The sequence below is a fragment of the Pleurodeles waltl genome, chromosome 8, assembly GCF_031143425.1.
Source record: "Pleurodeles waltl isolate 20211129_DDA chromosome 8, aPleWal1.hap1.20221129, whole genome shotgun sequence".
Taxonomy (NCBI): Eukaryota; Metazoa; Chordata; class Amphibia; order Caudata; family Salamandridae; genus Pleurodeles; species Pleurodeles waltl.
In genome coordinates, this window is record NC_090447.1 from 769,808,204 (window position 1) to 769,823,378 (window position 15,175).

The following is a 15,175-nucleotide window of genomic DNA, read 5'->3' on the forward strand; positions in this document are numbered from 1 at the left end:
CTGAGGGGAAGCATAGTCGAGCCTTTAACAGCAGAATGGTATGATTAAATAAGTAGGTTCGGGTACATTACTTTGTATCCTGCAGTTCGTTAACAGTGCTGTAATCTGAGTTGTGGAAAGTCGCCTTTGTTTTTTTTTGTTTGTTTTTTTACTTTTGACGACTGTTAGTGAGGAAGTAAAAACTAGCAATTAAACTTGAAGGTAAATTGACATGATTTTATATTGTATTTTTCCACAAGGTAAAGTAAGACAAGAAATAAAACTTGAAGTTGCTAAACCTCTAATTGGGATACGAAGTGATCACTGAGACCTATCCCTCCGCTGTGTGGGAGCCAAACCCCAATAATCATCTTAACTCTTTAATTTTGAGCACCCCCAAGTCTTGCTAAAGTAATTCAGCTTCAAAGTCTCCAATAGATCTACAGGGTTAGAGACTACACTCCTCTTGAAAAAAACATGCAGTTTAAATGAGGAAACTCTACTGAGTTGTAGATAAAAAATAAGGTAGAAATAGATTTATTACAAAAATGTTTGTAAATGCGGTACAGAGAAACACATAATAATGCCATGAAGGCTCAAATACAGAATCATAAAACTTAGTCTTATTAATCTACTTTAGGCAAAACCTTGAGAGTTAAACTCATGAAGAGTAGTAATAACATTCCCATTAAGAAAAATATAAGCTAAATGGACAAAGTTTCTGAAATAAACCTAGCATCATAAAATGCACTATTCAAGGAACAAGACATGTTCTTAGGAAAACTGAATACGCTCTACAAAATAAGCCCCAATGGAAAACACAAAAATCACACGTTAACACTAGAACAACAACTTTTATACACAACTCACACTTTATCAATAAATTCAGCATGGTATGATCACGGTTAGGGTCGCATTGGCAAATCAGGAGCAACAACATTATAATTAAAACTATGTAATTATTTAGCACTAACCCATTTCTTAAGGTAAGACAAATCTTCCACCTACTCTGTCAGCAACTGCTCCCTGGAGGTGACCAACAAAACATTTCTGAACAATAAATAGAATCACCACCAACATGTCTTCAGCTGTACTTCCTATGGAAGTCTTTGATTACAATAGTTTGGTAAATGATGGAATCTCCATTCTCAATGCACATTTTCTTACACAACAGTCCATTTTTCATTATTGATGCATTTCTACCGAAGCTCCGCACAAGCAAGATGAGAGATCATGTGCAGCAAGACACTGATTTAGATAGGGAAATGAGCAAGATGAACAGGACACCCAAAACGTCTTCCATAATAAAATGAATGGCATTTTCATACAAAATGTTGCATAACTATTTCGCAATACTATTTAAATATTATTATTATTTTTTGGTGAAGTGCATTGTTATTAATTCATCAGTTACAGCTCTTTGCATCATCTCAAAACCCCAAATGTCAGAAATCATTTCTCACACGACACTGCATATTTTATAAATGCTACTACAAATCCTCCCTCATTATTACATCCTTAAAAACCAAATTAATAACTTTATTTAACAGCCATTAATCGTTCAATGTCTTCATCTTGATTATTCAAATGTTCTCCTCCATCATCCTATTCTGTTGGAATATTCTAGTTCTATAATCATCTTATTCAAAATTCTGATTCTTTCCTCTTTCTCAAACATTTATCCCCTTCTACTCTTACTATTTCTAGCATATCTCTTCACTGCACCTTCTATTCATGTTAGTATATTGGAAAATAGAACAAATAAATGTTAATATTATTGTTGTTACTCCAGTGTGTAAAACCCAATCACCCAAATTATTTAAACATTCACCTACACTCATAAATCTGCTCTTTATTTGCTTTATCAAAGATCCTATAGCTTTCCACAAACCTGATTCTTTTGAGGACCTAATCTTGAGTCAAATTAGTAATTTAGGAATCCGTCTCTCCAGTATAATCTGAGAAATACGTACAATGCTTCTTTGCCTCGCAATTACCTTACGGGCACCACCCTTCTTCACCCAAGAGTATGTCTAATGTGAGACGGTTCTGCAACACTGTTGCTCTTATCGCTAATATTTATTAACAGAAGGGGAGTGGTGTGATTGGCCATTTTAATCTTTCAGAAGCACAAACCTTTTCCAAATTTTCTTGAAGGTATCATTTGTACGCTCTACCACACCGGAGGATTCAGGTCAGTAACTACAATGGAATCTTTGCTTGATCTTAAATTATTTGTCACACTTAATTCCTTAAATGTGTGTCACAATCCGTCTCAATAGAAGTTGGGAAGCTTAATCTTAGTATTAATTCTCTGAACAATTTTGCAACTGTAAGGCTATCTGATCTTCTTGTGGTAAGTGCTTCAATCCATTTTGCGAGCCAGCAGACCACTACTAAGATCTACATCAAAACCTTGCAATGTGGTGTCTCAGCCATGTATATTTGCAAACTCTTAAGTGGGCCATCTTGTTTGGCAATGTAATTCGCGATAGTAATAGTCTTTTTACTCTGGTTGTTCAGGTGGCAAGTTAGACAGCTGCTACATACATCTTTTGGAACCTGTTGAAATCCTGTTTTCACAATATTTTTAAACCACCTAGCCAAGCTATCTCTTCCTTCATGAGTTTGATTATGCAAATATTTACACATAGATTGTAACACTAGGTCCAGCAGGACATACTTTTACTCTGAATTCCAATCCAATCCTAATAGTGTAGCCTAATTTTTCCCATTATATTTTTAAGAGCATCACCTTGTAGATTTGTCAACTAAATCAAATTAGTCCAAATAGAAACATTTTAGATCATTTGGACCCTGCACATCTACAAAATTATCATTTTCTTGAACAACTTATTCTTCCTGCAAGGCACAAAGCCTTGCCATTTGGTCAGCATACTTCTTTCCTAATGTGACCAAAAACTTGCCAATTTTATAGGCCTGGCATTTTACAACTCCTATTTTTCTTTTTTTTTTAAAGTTTTTGAACTGCATTTAATAAATTCAATATGTACATGCTTTCTTGTTGGAGCATCTGAAAACATCAAAAATCCTCTCTGTGACCACAGCTGCACATAATCATGCACCAAAACCATACTGGGCAGCTGTATAAGTAGCTACTCCCACATTTTCTGACCATATTGGTGTCTCAAACAAGAATCATCAACAAACTATGTAAAATCTAATGATTCTAAAGGGATTACTTTAATGTATTTTCTTGGTTTTGTGCATAATTTGGTCACCCCAATGCAGTCATGTTCCCTCTCAGTATCAAATCCACTCTCCCAATTGCCTGAAATCGGACGCATTGTTGCTGGATTCAAAACATTGAAATGGAAATATTCTCTGCTCTGACAATTACTTGCTCATATTGTGTTAACCTGCTATTTGTCATGTGTTTTGTTTTTACTTGTGTCAAAACACATTAATCTGAATGTGGGACATAATTAAAGTAAGGACCTGCCTGTGCTTGTCCCCTCTTCCCCAGGACTCCCTTGAAAGGCAGTGCCTGTCTGTCTCCACTCTGCCTCACAGGTATCCTTTCCGTGCCGATGGATGAGAGCAAGACGGTGGAGGTAAGAGACTCCCAGGTGGAGTCTTTTGGGCACTATTGTTCTGCATCCGTGTGGGACAAAGTACATTTACTACTACTAACTCCCACCTGAAGCCCCTGCCATGGTCTTGCCCACCCACAGGCCAGAACTGTGAGTCCATTGCTGCGCCAGAGCCAAGAGCTGTTAAAAGGATGCTGGAGCTACGCCGCCATGTTCATGTTTAAAGATGGACTAAATGTCCGATACTCACAGGTACATCCTTGAGGGGATATTGAGAGGACATTGCTGGTTTACCATACTGCAGGGACTGGAGCTGGTGTCAGAGCTTGCCCCACCCCCTGTACCTCTCAACGCACTCTGCCACATGCTGTTGCTACAGCTGTCACTGTACTTAGTTCACTCGGGGAGCCAAGTGAGTTGAAGTGTATGGCAGGATGGGTCAGGTGGATGATTTTCGTAAGAGTATGCGTGTTGGGTGACAGGGAGGAAACTGGAGGGGTTTATGTGAGGTAGTGAGAGAAGTAAGGTGCTGAACTCTTTAAACCACTTTTCCCCCCCCCCCCCCCACCCCACCCAAAACATAACGTGAGAGGTACCCAGGTGATTGAACTTTGAGCATGTTTTGAGTCTGCTTAGACAGCGGTTTCTCTGTCTGCAGTATCCAGTATCTGCTTGGAGTATCCAGTTCCTGCAGTTTTCGGAATTGTGACTTTATTTATTTATTTTGCATTCCTCATGTCAAATTCTAGTGCCAAGCTCTGAGCTTACAGCAACCCGGTTGATACTGGACTTGCTCAGTTATAGTTCAGAAGAAAGTGTTGGGTTGTGCTGGACTGGGCTATCCTTCTTAGTTCAATGTTTACAGGGAAACCCCAACCTAACCAAACTTCTACTAGAATTTGACTTAAGAAGTACAAAGTATGGGGGGAAAAAAGAAGCCAGCAGAAGGGTCCCTTTCTCACACCCCTACTTCTACCAATACTATGAAATATACTTCTGTAGACTGTATGCTTCAGAGGGCGATAGGGGCTGCACCCTCAGCCACTTCCAAACTTGATAAACGAGGGTCTTCAAGAATCCTCTTCCCAGTACATGTCGATTGTTAATAAAGAGCTGCATAGACAGATTTTGAGAAATATTAAGGATAGAGCTATAGCCTTGGACATCAAAGTAGAGGCCCTTAGGAGCCCCCCCCAGTAGGAAATAGACCTTCTGCCACCACTGCACTGTTATCTCAACCTGTGCAGGACAGACCGAATCCTTCCTCTCTATTGTGAGTGCGTGGTCAGCCTGGCTCTACAACTTGCCAGTGCGCCGCAGACTTGGAGGATAATGCTACTAGTGGGCCTGTAGCACTGGTGTTGCCACCCACATTAGTAGCCCTGTAAACATGGCTCAGACCTGACTCTGCAGTGTCTGTGTGTGCAGTTTTAAACTGCCAACTCGACCTGGCAAGTGAATCCACTTGCCAGGCCTAAACCTTCCCATACATGTAGGCACACCTAAGGTAGGCACTATGTAGCCCCATGGGCAGGGTGCAGTGTATATGAAAGGTGGGGCATGTACTGGTGTGTTTTAAATATTCTAACTGAAATACTGCCAAATTCAGTTTTCACTGTTGCAAGTGCTATCTCTCTCATAGGTGAACATGGGGACTGCCTTTAAATATCCTTAAAGTGCAGTTTCCCTTTGAGAGCAGATAGAAATTTGGAGTTTGGAGGTCTCTGGGCCCACAATTTAAAATACATCTGTTAGTGAAGTTCATTTTTAGATTGTTAGTTTGAAAATGTCCCTTTTAGAAAGTAGGGATTTTCTTGCTTTAACCATTCTGTGACTGCCTGGTTGTGGATATCCTGTCTGGGCAGACTGACAGTTGGGCTTTTGTGAATTCCCTCTAGACAGTGACACAGAGGGAGCTAGGGTGTCGCCTGCATATCCTGATGAGCCATCTGAGCAGGAGTGGTGGGTGGAGTGGTCACTTACACCTGAATGGGCTGTGCCTGCACTTACACAATGCAGTCTCCAACCCCCTGGTGTGTGTCTGGGGCCTGGCCTGTTCAAGGCAGGATGCTGTAAACGGAGACTCCCCATTGAAGTTTACCTACTTCAAAGGCAGAAAGGGGTATACATATTGGACCCACAACCCCTGGCTTTAGGTCACTTGAGGAACCTCCGCCAAGGAGAAGAGCTGAGGAGAAGTGTTGCCCCTGCCTGTTACTGTGATTTGTTGGGCTATCCCGCAGTTGCTGCTTCTGCCTGTGAAAGGGGACAAAGACTGGACTTTATTGTGTGCATTCCTGCTTGAAGAAGAATCTCCCTGGGTTTGAACCGAGCTTGCCTCCTGTTTTGAAGTTTCAGGGCCATCAAAGACTTCCTCTGACAGCGCCTGGGCTCTCTGCTGAGACTCCTGCCCTGCCAAGTTGTGCCCTATCAAGTCCCTGGGCCCATGAAAGGTGAAGTTGGCAGAACAAGAGCTGAAATCCATGCACAGAACTCCATGCAGGGACATTTTTGATGCACTACCTGCAAAGCAGCTTATGAACGACGCGCCATCCGCTTCGCAACTAAAATCAACGCTCCACCTGCATTGTGGCTGGGAGATCGATGCCTTGTGGCTGGAGAAAGGCCGCAACACCTGCTTGTGGCTTCTGATGATGCAAACCCCATGCAGCAAGGCTTTCTAACACTGTGTGACTGGATTTCTCGCGCATCGGCCCATGGTGCCAAATTCATTGTGATTTGACGTAGATCTGAGGTGACCCATCCAGAAATCGACCCACCGCTCTCTTGCGAGGGAGAAAAATTATTCACAGCCTCACTTGTGAGTAAGGAATCGATGCATCGCTGACTTTTCAAATGCACCCTTCCCCGTGCGGGCTTATTTTTAACACAAACCAGGTACTTTGTGTACAATCAAAGTTTCCATTGTTTTCTATGGAGTAAGACTCTTATTCTCCATTACCCTGGCTAGAGTGAGGGTCCTTGCCTGGACAGGGGGTAACATGACTGCCAAACAAAGGCCCCATTTCTAATACTGACAAAGAAAGTACTGATGAATGCTATAAAAAACAAAAATCCCCCTGAGATTCATATAGCCAGGGACTTGTATAAGAAAACATTGCACGAACCAGGTGGGAGGATGCAAGCTGGGGCCATCTGGTAATGGCTGCCAAGTTTGGAGACAATCAGTCATTTTGGAAAGTAGCTGCCCATGGGAACAGGAGCTCTATTTCACAAATGGATTGTCACCCGAGTCCTGGGGCCAGGATAGACCACTTCACTAAGATATAGGATTGTGCCACAATCGACTTAATTACAGCAGCTTGTCCCCCCATTAATTTAACTCCGCCAGACCTTCACTTCCTACTTGAGGAAAAAAAAGACAGCTCTCACTGCAATTAAAATAGATAAGGCCCCAGGGCCAGACAAAGGGGGTTATTACAACTTTGGAGGAGGTGTTAATCCGTCCCAAAAGTGACGGTAAAGTGATGGATATACCACCAGCCGTATTACGAGTTCCATAGGATATAATGGACTCGTAATACGGCTGGTGGTATATCTGTCACTTTACCGTCACTTTTGGGACGGATTAACACCTCCTCCAAAGTTGTAATAACCCCCAAAATCTCTTACGAGTTACTTCTCCATGACATTTTAGTCTGGGCCCGATATGTTAACTGCCTGAGCAATGCATTAGCTGCAGGGACTCCAATTCCTGATACATGGAAAGGGTGGAGAGTATTCACATCTTTAAAAAGGGGAATCGGGGTAGTCCTGGTAATTACAGGCCAATCAGCCTTTTGGATACTCTCCAAAATGTTTATGCTAGGCAGCTGTTAAATAAAACAACTGTAATGAAGGTGCAGAGATGCTACCCCCCTAACAAGCTGGATCTAGACCAAGGATCAGCACCGTGGCTTCAATATCAGGCATAAGTTTTCCATAAAAACATCACAACCTCAAGAGCTCTACTCCCAGCCATAGAGTTATACAAATTAAAAGTCCAATCAGCTGCCTTGTATGGTGCTGAACAGTGGGGCCACATTAATACTGACTCTTAGTGAAAATAAATTAGTACAATTGCTCCTCCATCTCCGTAAGAGTACCCTTTTAATACCTGTTTATTAATGTGGCACTCAAACTGGTTGGAGATATTGCCCGGCTAAGGCCCTTAATATATTGGGTATGGATTTGAACTACAGAGGAGCTTAAGCTTAACTGCAATGCAGTAAAGGAATTATTGTCCATTGACAGAGGACTTACTTTCCCGTGGTTTAGGCATGTCCAATACTGGTATGAAAAACTGGGTTATGTTTTTTTCTGGACGAACCCCACATCAATACCCTAAGCCTTAAGGTAACAATTAGAAGCCTGCTACTGGGCTCATATTCTAGCCTGTCATTCCCATTCTTCATCCTTAGGGAGACTGACAAATTAATTTCTTATTTTAAGAGAAAGTCCCTCAGTTAAGGAATTCTTAGATATTCCTCATCAACAAATGGCAGAAACTTTATATTTGAAGTTTCGCTACGGCATACTTGAGATAAGGGCCTTTACATCCACATGGAATGCTGGCAGGAGCACTGACCCTAATGATCTCTGTACAATGTGCTCCTTGGCAGCTAAAGAAACCATAAGGTATGTTTGGTTTTTCTGCCCTGCATATAAAAAGCCAAGAAGCAAATGGATTTACCCACTCTGTAACCATTTAGATAATAGGAGGCACATTGAGGCCCTAAGGGTACTAAAGGGTGACACATCTATTTATATAGTGGCCATCCTTAACAAATATTTATTTACAGTAGAGTTAATAAGGAAAGAAAAAGGTCAAAAACTTTAGACCTGGCTGATTGGCAAGGCACCCGGAGTTTTATCAAGCATATGTATTCCCCTTTAAGGCTGATTGATCGATTAAGAAAGGAATGAATTAGGTTGTCATTTCCCAATTTGTAATGTATTGAGTCCTGTGTCTGGTTTCTCTTAAGCACTTATAACCACTTTGTGGGCAAATGCCTATAAAACAAACAGTAGGCGTGTTAGATTTCTTGGATATTATTATGGTACTAGATGGTTTATATTAGTTTTTACCTTATGTTTTATCTGATTTTAATGTATATGTAATATAATCTGTTATCCTGCATAGAATGGTCATGAGATGTTATAACTGCTATTATGCACATTGCACTTTTTGTTTGGACTTATGTCTCAATTGTTCCATCCAAAGGTTGGACTATTTACGAAAAGAAAACATTTAATTATCTACATGTTTTATGGAATAAAATGTTTCTGAAATAAACATTTTACTATTTAAATTAAAGTATGGCCCATCACAATTCCTTCACTTTGTTCCACTGGCAGACAAACTGCTGCAACCCATATTAGACACCTGAGAACACTTACAGCAACTGTTTTCAATGCCCCGTAAAAACGTGTTAGTAGGCGCATGAATCCTCCATGTTCCTTCTGTAAGAACTGAAAGTGCACACTTATCTTTCTCATTACAAAACAAGAACATATTGTAATCGGGCATCCCAAGTGCAGGCTTGGCAAGCAAGAAAAAGTTTGGGATAAATTGTCGACAATATCCAACAATTACGAGAAACATCCAAGACTCCTTCTGGATGGTTGGGGAACTCAATTTCAATATTGGAAAATATGTTCCTTTAAAACCTTTTGCACACCTTTTTCTATATGGTGTCCAACATAAATAACTTCATTTTCACAATACTGCATTTTTGTGGAGAGGACTTGATGTTCATTTTCAGCCAAATGATTCAACAATGCACTTGTATCAAGCTCACAACTCTGGATGCTATTCAGAGGTCTTCTATATAGTGATTCAGAGATGAGTTACTTGGCAATTTTAAACTCTCCTAATCTTTCTTGCAAAATTGTGAGAAAACCAATGTATTCTCAATATAGCACCACGCAAGAACTTTATTCAATAATTGAAATGCAAAAAGGAACTGATCACCTTCATTCAATGGAATTGGAAAGAACACTTGGCATAAGTCAATGAGAGTGTACTATTACGGCTAGATTTGGTACCACTGGACAAAAAGGAACAACAATTCTATTTATTTTTCAGAGGTTTAGTACGATTATCCATTTGCCAATAGGCTTTTTAATTCCCATCACAGGAGATTTGCAAGGAGTTCCAAGCACTTCCAGAAGGATTCCCTGTTCAATCACTTTCTCGATTACAGGTTTCATTCGCCCATCAGCTTTTTTGGTTAGTGTGTATTGTCTAGTAGAGGGAAAATTGTATCTGTTTTTACTTTAATCTTCAATGGTTCTGCTGTCATAATTGAGCCAATTTCTTTCCCAATGAAATCTCATACCCCCTCTCTCACTGTATGTTTTAAATCTGGAGGTAAGTCTCCTCTTGTCAAAACTGGATAAACTTCTACTCTAGCATCTTCTGAACTCTTATAAAAAACCGAAGCCTCATCCTTTGTTTCTAGTGCAACACCATTCGGTGTGCAATAAATAACACCGTTCATCTTTCAAAGTAGATCCCTTCCAAGCAATATCACTGGGCTTGAATCACAAAAAATAAACTGATGTGTTTTCTCTGTCTGTCCCATTGTAACTGGAACATTTGCTAAAACCTCATTAACAATCTGTTTATTGCTGATCTCTACAACTTGAACTTCTACTCCCAATAGGGGTAGGTTTGGAAATTCCACAGAACATACTTTAGAACAGGTAGCCCCTATGTCAATAAAAAAATGAAACAGGATTGCCATTGACTTCTCCATCACTGTCCGGATAAATTTGGTCAACCTCTTGAACTGTTCCACGTAAGCAGTCCTCTTCCCCCCTCACCCAGGTACTGCCATTATGAACTGTTTCCTGACATTTGATCAGTAACTATCATGGCATTCTGTTGATAGCCTGCATTTTATGGAATTTTATTTCTCATGTTCTATTGCATCACTGGTGCTGTTGGCATAGGCATTCAGAACGTTTGCTGACTCTGCATATTATTTCTCTGTACCACTTGATTTCTCCCAATTCATCCTGAACTGTTTCTGGGTTTTTCTACATTCCCTCTTCCTGTGTCCAATTCAGCCATAAATATGACAAGCTGTACTCTTTTTCAGCATTTAAAAATTTCCATTTCCCCATTCATTTTACCTCCTTGTATTACTTAATTCATTCCATTCATACCATTTCACACATAATTCAAATTTTTACTTATATGGAATCATCCGCTTTTCTTTCAATTTCTTTTGTTTTCTTCCTCAAGGTAATCACTACTATTCTTTGCCGACTTCTAAAACCCTTTCATCAATATCCATTGTCAACCAACACAGCTCACTGAATTGGATATGATCAATTTTTTCTGATCTCAGTCCATTCACAAAAGCAGACCTGAAACCCCCAACGGCATCTTTAGCAGGATTCTTGACACCAATGTGTTTTTTAAAACCTGCATCAATCTCTTATAATAAGAATGTAAAGATTCTTCAGGTTTTTGTGTTATTCTCAAAATGAAATTCCCAATTCAAATTCCTCGCTGCAACTCTCTTTTCCAGGTACGAAATAGCTGCTGTGTATATCTCAGCTGCATCCACAGATGGGACCAAGGCTTGCTGCTTCCTGTGCTGGCCATTCAACAGCTCTCTAACCACAAAACCCCATGAACAACAACCTCGAGTAATGTATTCAAATCAGTCCACAATATTAGAGAACAGTTGTCAGCTTATGAAATTCATCATACCACTTTGCTGGATCTTCTCTCAATTCTGGAAAATTATGTGTAAAAGCACAAAATCCTGCCTGTGTCCAAAGAACATGCATCATGTGTACTTCTCTTAAAGGAACGCTTGTTCATGCTTCGGAATCACTTGCTATATTTCTTGCCTCGTTAATCTCATTGCCTTTAATTATCCTCTCATTCCTGTCCTTTTCCTCCATTTTCCTGCAACGTTTTCAAATTTCCTCAATCTGGAGTCTTTTCAATCAAATCTTTAATCTGAGCTCCCTAAGTACTGATACAATTTCTTAACTTTCATCATGAGTTAAATTAACCTTGTAATTTTGGTGTACTGTTTTTAGTTTTGCTCATTTCAATTTCTAATTTGTCCGCTAATTCTTCTAATCTATCATGAGCTTCATTAGCACTCCTGTCTGCTTCTTTAATCAAATATCTCATTTCTTTAGCACTGTAGGTCAATAATCTGTTTAAATCCACCCTATCCTGCAAAATCACTCCAGATTACATTTTTAGGATTCCATTACAAATTTCTTTAGGCAGTGGCTCTGCCATCATTGTTCTTTCAGGTATAACCTGTGTCTGGTTCTTTTGTGCCCTTGTCCCACTCGTACTAGGTATTGTTTCTCCTACTTCTGATGGGGCACTTGGTGTAGCTCCTTAAAAGCTTGCCCTGCTATAACACCTCTGCCAACCCTAACAGAGTCTGGGTCCGTTCCATTGGTCTGTATATGTAGACCGTCTTGAAATCAACAGTTCATTTACGGATTTATCATGTTTGGCTGATTCCTCACTCTCTGTCTTCACTTTAGTTTTCTATCTTGTTCTACTTCCGTAACTATAGCTGGAAAGGACTTAACATATCCCCATCATATCTTCTCTCCACAACTTCTCTTCCTGATCTATTTTATTTTCTAACCAACCCATGAATTTTTTTTAATGATTTTATCTTTCTTGTCCCTCCTTGTTGCTACGTGATCCCATTTATTGAGCACCTCAAACTGTGCAGTTCTCATCACTGTTTCATATTGTACATAGTTTATCTTAAGCAATCAAATTTCTTAATATTGAAGGTACCCTCCATTAGAAACTGTAAAGCCTCATCATGCTTTTTATATTAATTCCATTCAGGAATCCAGACACACATGTAATACCCAACCTCTTCCATCATCTCATATGCTGGTGTGCATTCATTCAGCCCTTTCTGTCCTTCTCTAAGTCACTCTCCCTTCTTAGGCCTAGGGTTTGTAGTTACTCAACCCATATTTCACTAAACGTGCTCAAAATCGGTCCAATAACTCAAACGATGTCAAAAACTGTAAACAAATTTGAATAAAGAATTTACAAACAACTACCAATAGCAGTGCAGTTCTGTCAAAGGTCAACCTATCACAGCACCAGTAGGCCAACAAACTACCAATCAGGGCTCAGCTATCAATGACGTCACACCAAACCCAGTGCAGCTCCTTGACTGACCAACCAATCACAATACAATTTTTTCATGAACAAAGAAAACAAATGCGGCATCACACTAAATCAATAAACCTTTTGTCCATTTACCCTAGGAAGGAAAATAAAAGTTAGTTTCTCAGTTAAGGCAACTCAGTAGAACATTGAAAACTCTATGTTTAGGCAATGAGAGAAATGAACCTCTACATCCTAGTTAAACTCTTGCTATGTAATTTCTGACCAGCAGAAATCCACCTCCAAGTTATCGCTCTTTACCCTGTGCATTCAAGGTACGCTCAAAATCACAAATTAAACTCTCACACCTGAAACAGAAAATGTTTGAATTCAAAATCCCTACCAATGTTTAAGCTGCTCCTCGCTCTACATATTACAACACAAACAATCAATATCTCAAGATCTTAGATTTTCAACAAAATCCATTAATCATCTCCATTTTATTTGTCACAGAATAACAACTGAGTTTACAAATATGAATAATATATCATCACTATGGTAATCAATCTGCCAATTAAGCCCATAATTATCCTTGGGTATCCAAACAACTCAATACTAAAATAGAAATCCATCATAACAATTTGATTCTGCACTCATTCACAAACTCAAATGTTCCCTGTTAATACTTACTTTCCCAGTTTATTCAGAACCCCACAGCAACACAGCTTGTCACTATGCAAAAGGATCCAGCATCCGGAATGTTGGCAATTTCCCAAACACGTCCTTCTCCTTCGATTGAGCACAAAATGATCCCAAAAACTATAAATTCAAACAGATGGACTCCCTAAAGAAGAGATGCTCTTATGCTAGCTATGCTGTGATACCACATTTGTTAAACTAGGAAAGAGTAGTAATAAGATCCCAAACTTCCCATTAAGAAAAATCCAAGATAAATGGAAAAAGTAATAAACACAGCAGCATCATGAAATGCCACATTCAAGATAAAATAAATCGGCTTTGAAAAATTGAATATGCTCCACAAAATAAGCCATATGGAAAGCACAAAAATGAGCCCCATAGCACAAATGAATTTGCCTCTTTTTATTATGACCCAAAAGCTTTTATAGACAAAGCACATTTCTATTATTGGATCCTGCACATTTGGGTTGGTACGATTATGGTTAGGGTTGCATTGACAATCAGACACAGCAAAGTAATAATTAAAACTACATAATTATTAGGAACTAACCCATTGCTTAAGATAGAGAAGTCTTTCGCCTACTCTTTCAGCAATTTCTGCTTTCTGGAGATGATCAGCACAAAATTGAACATTTCTAAAAAATGGCTCATAAAATTAACACCAACATGTCTTCAACAGAAATTCCAGCAGAAGTCCTTGAATATTATATTTTGGGCACACAATGGAAGCTCCATTCTCAATACATACTTTCTAGCACAATAGTCAGTTTTTTATTATTGACTTCATTCATGGATGCTCCACAGAAACAAGATGAGAGATGGTTTGCAGTGGGACACTGATTGGGAGGAGGGAATGAGCAGGAACAAGATGAGCAGAACACCCTAAACTACATCCATAATAAAACAAATGTTGTTTTCATACAAAAATGGGGCATGATTACTTTACAATGCAAATTACATTTCTAGGTGAATCAGTAAACCCTTTTCAAGTGCATCTTTATTAATTCATCGATTACGAGTCTATACACCATCAAAAACGCCAAAATGTCAAAAATAATTTGTCACTCAACATTGCACATTTGCACAGTATTACATTTTATAAACGCTGCTACATGTGCTTTGAGGCACACCTTTCCAATTTCCACCACCCAAAATCTTTTTAAACAATGATCAGTGATTTATGGATGAGTATATAAACTATTTGTTATGGGAAATGAGTGAAGCTGTTCAGAAAGTCTATCATTCAAATTCCTGATTCTAAGTGGAACAGTTACCTAACGTATGCCTTCAATTCTATACCTGGGCTCCTTTCTCTTCCAACTTCTACTCCCAACTGCCACCTCCTCTTCATCTCTGCACTTAGGGCCACATGTAAGAATATTAGGTTTTGCGACTCGCAAATTGCGATTCTCAAAACCTGCTGTACAACAGCGTCAATGACACTGTTTGCAATTCCCAATGGGGTCGCTAATGACCTACCTCATAAATATTCATGATGTAGGTCGCAATTTGCGACCCCATTGGGAATGGCCGCCTTCCTTAAAGAAAAACGGGATGCATTTCAAAAACAAAAATTAAAAGTTTTCTTTTACTTTTTCAGAGCAGGCAGTAGTCCATGGGACCACTGCCTTCTCTGAAAAAATATTTTCACTATAATTCACAAAGGGGAAGGGGTCCCATGGGGATCCCTTTCCGTTTGCGAATGGGTTAGCACCAATTTGAAACTGGTGCTAACTGCGATTGTTTTGTGACCACATTCACGGTCACAAAACAATCCTACATCGCACTGCTACTCACAGTTAGGAAGGGAACGCCCTTT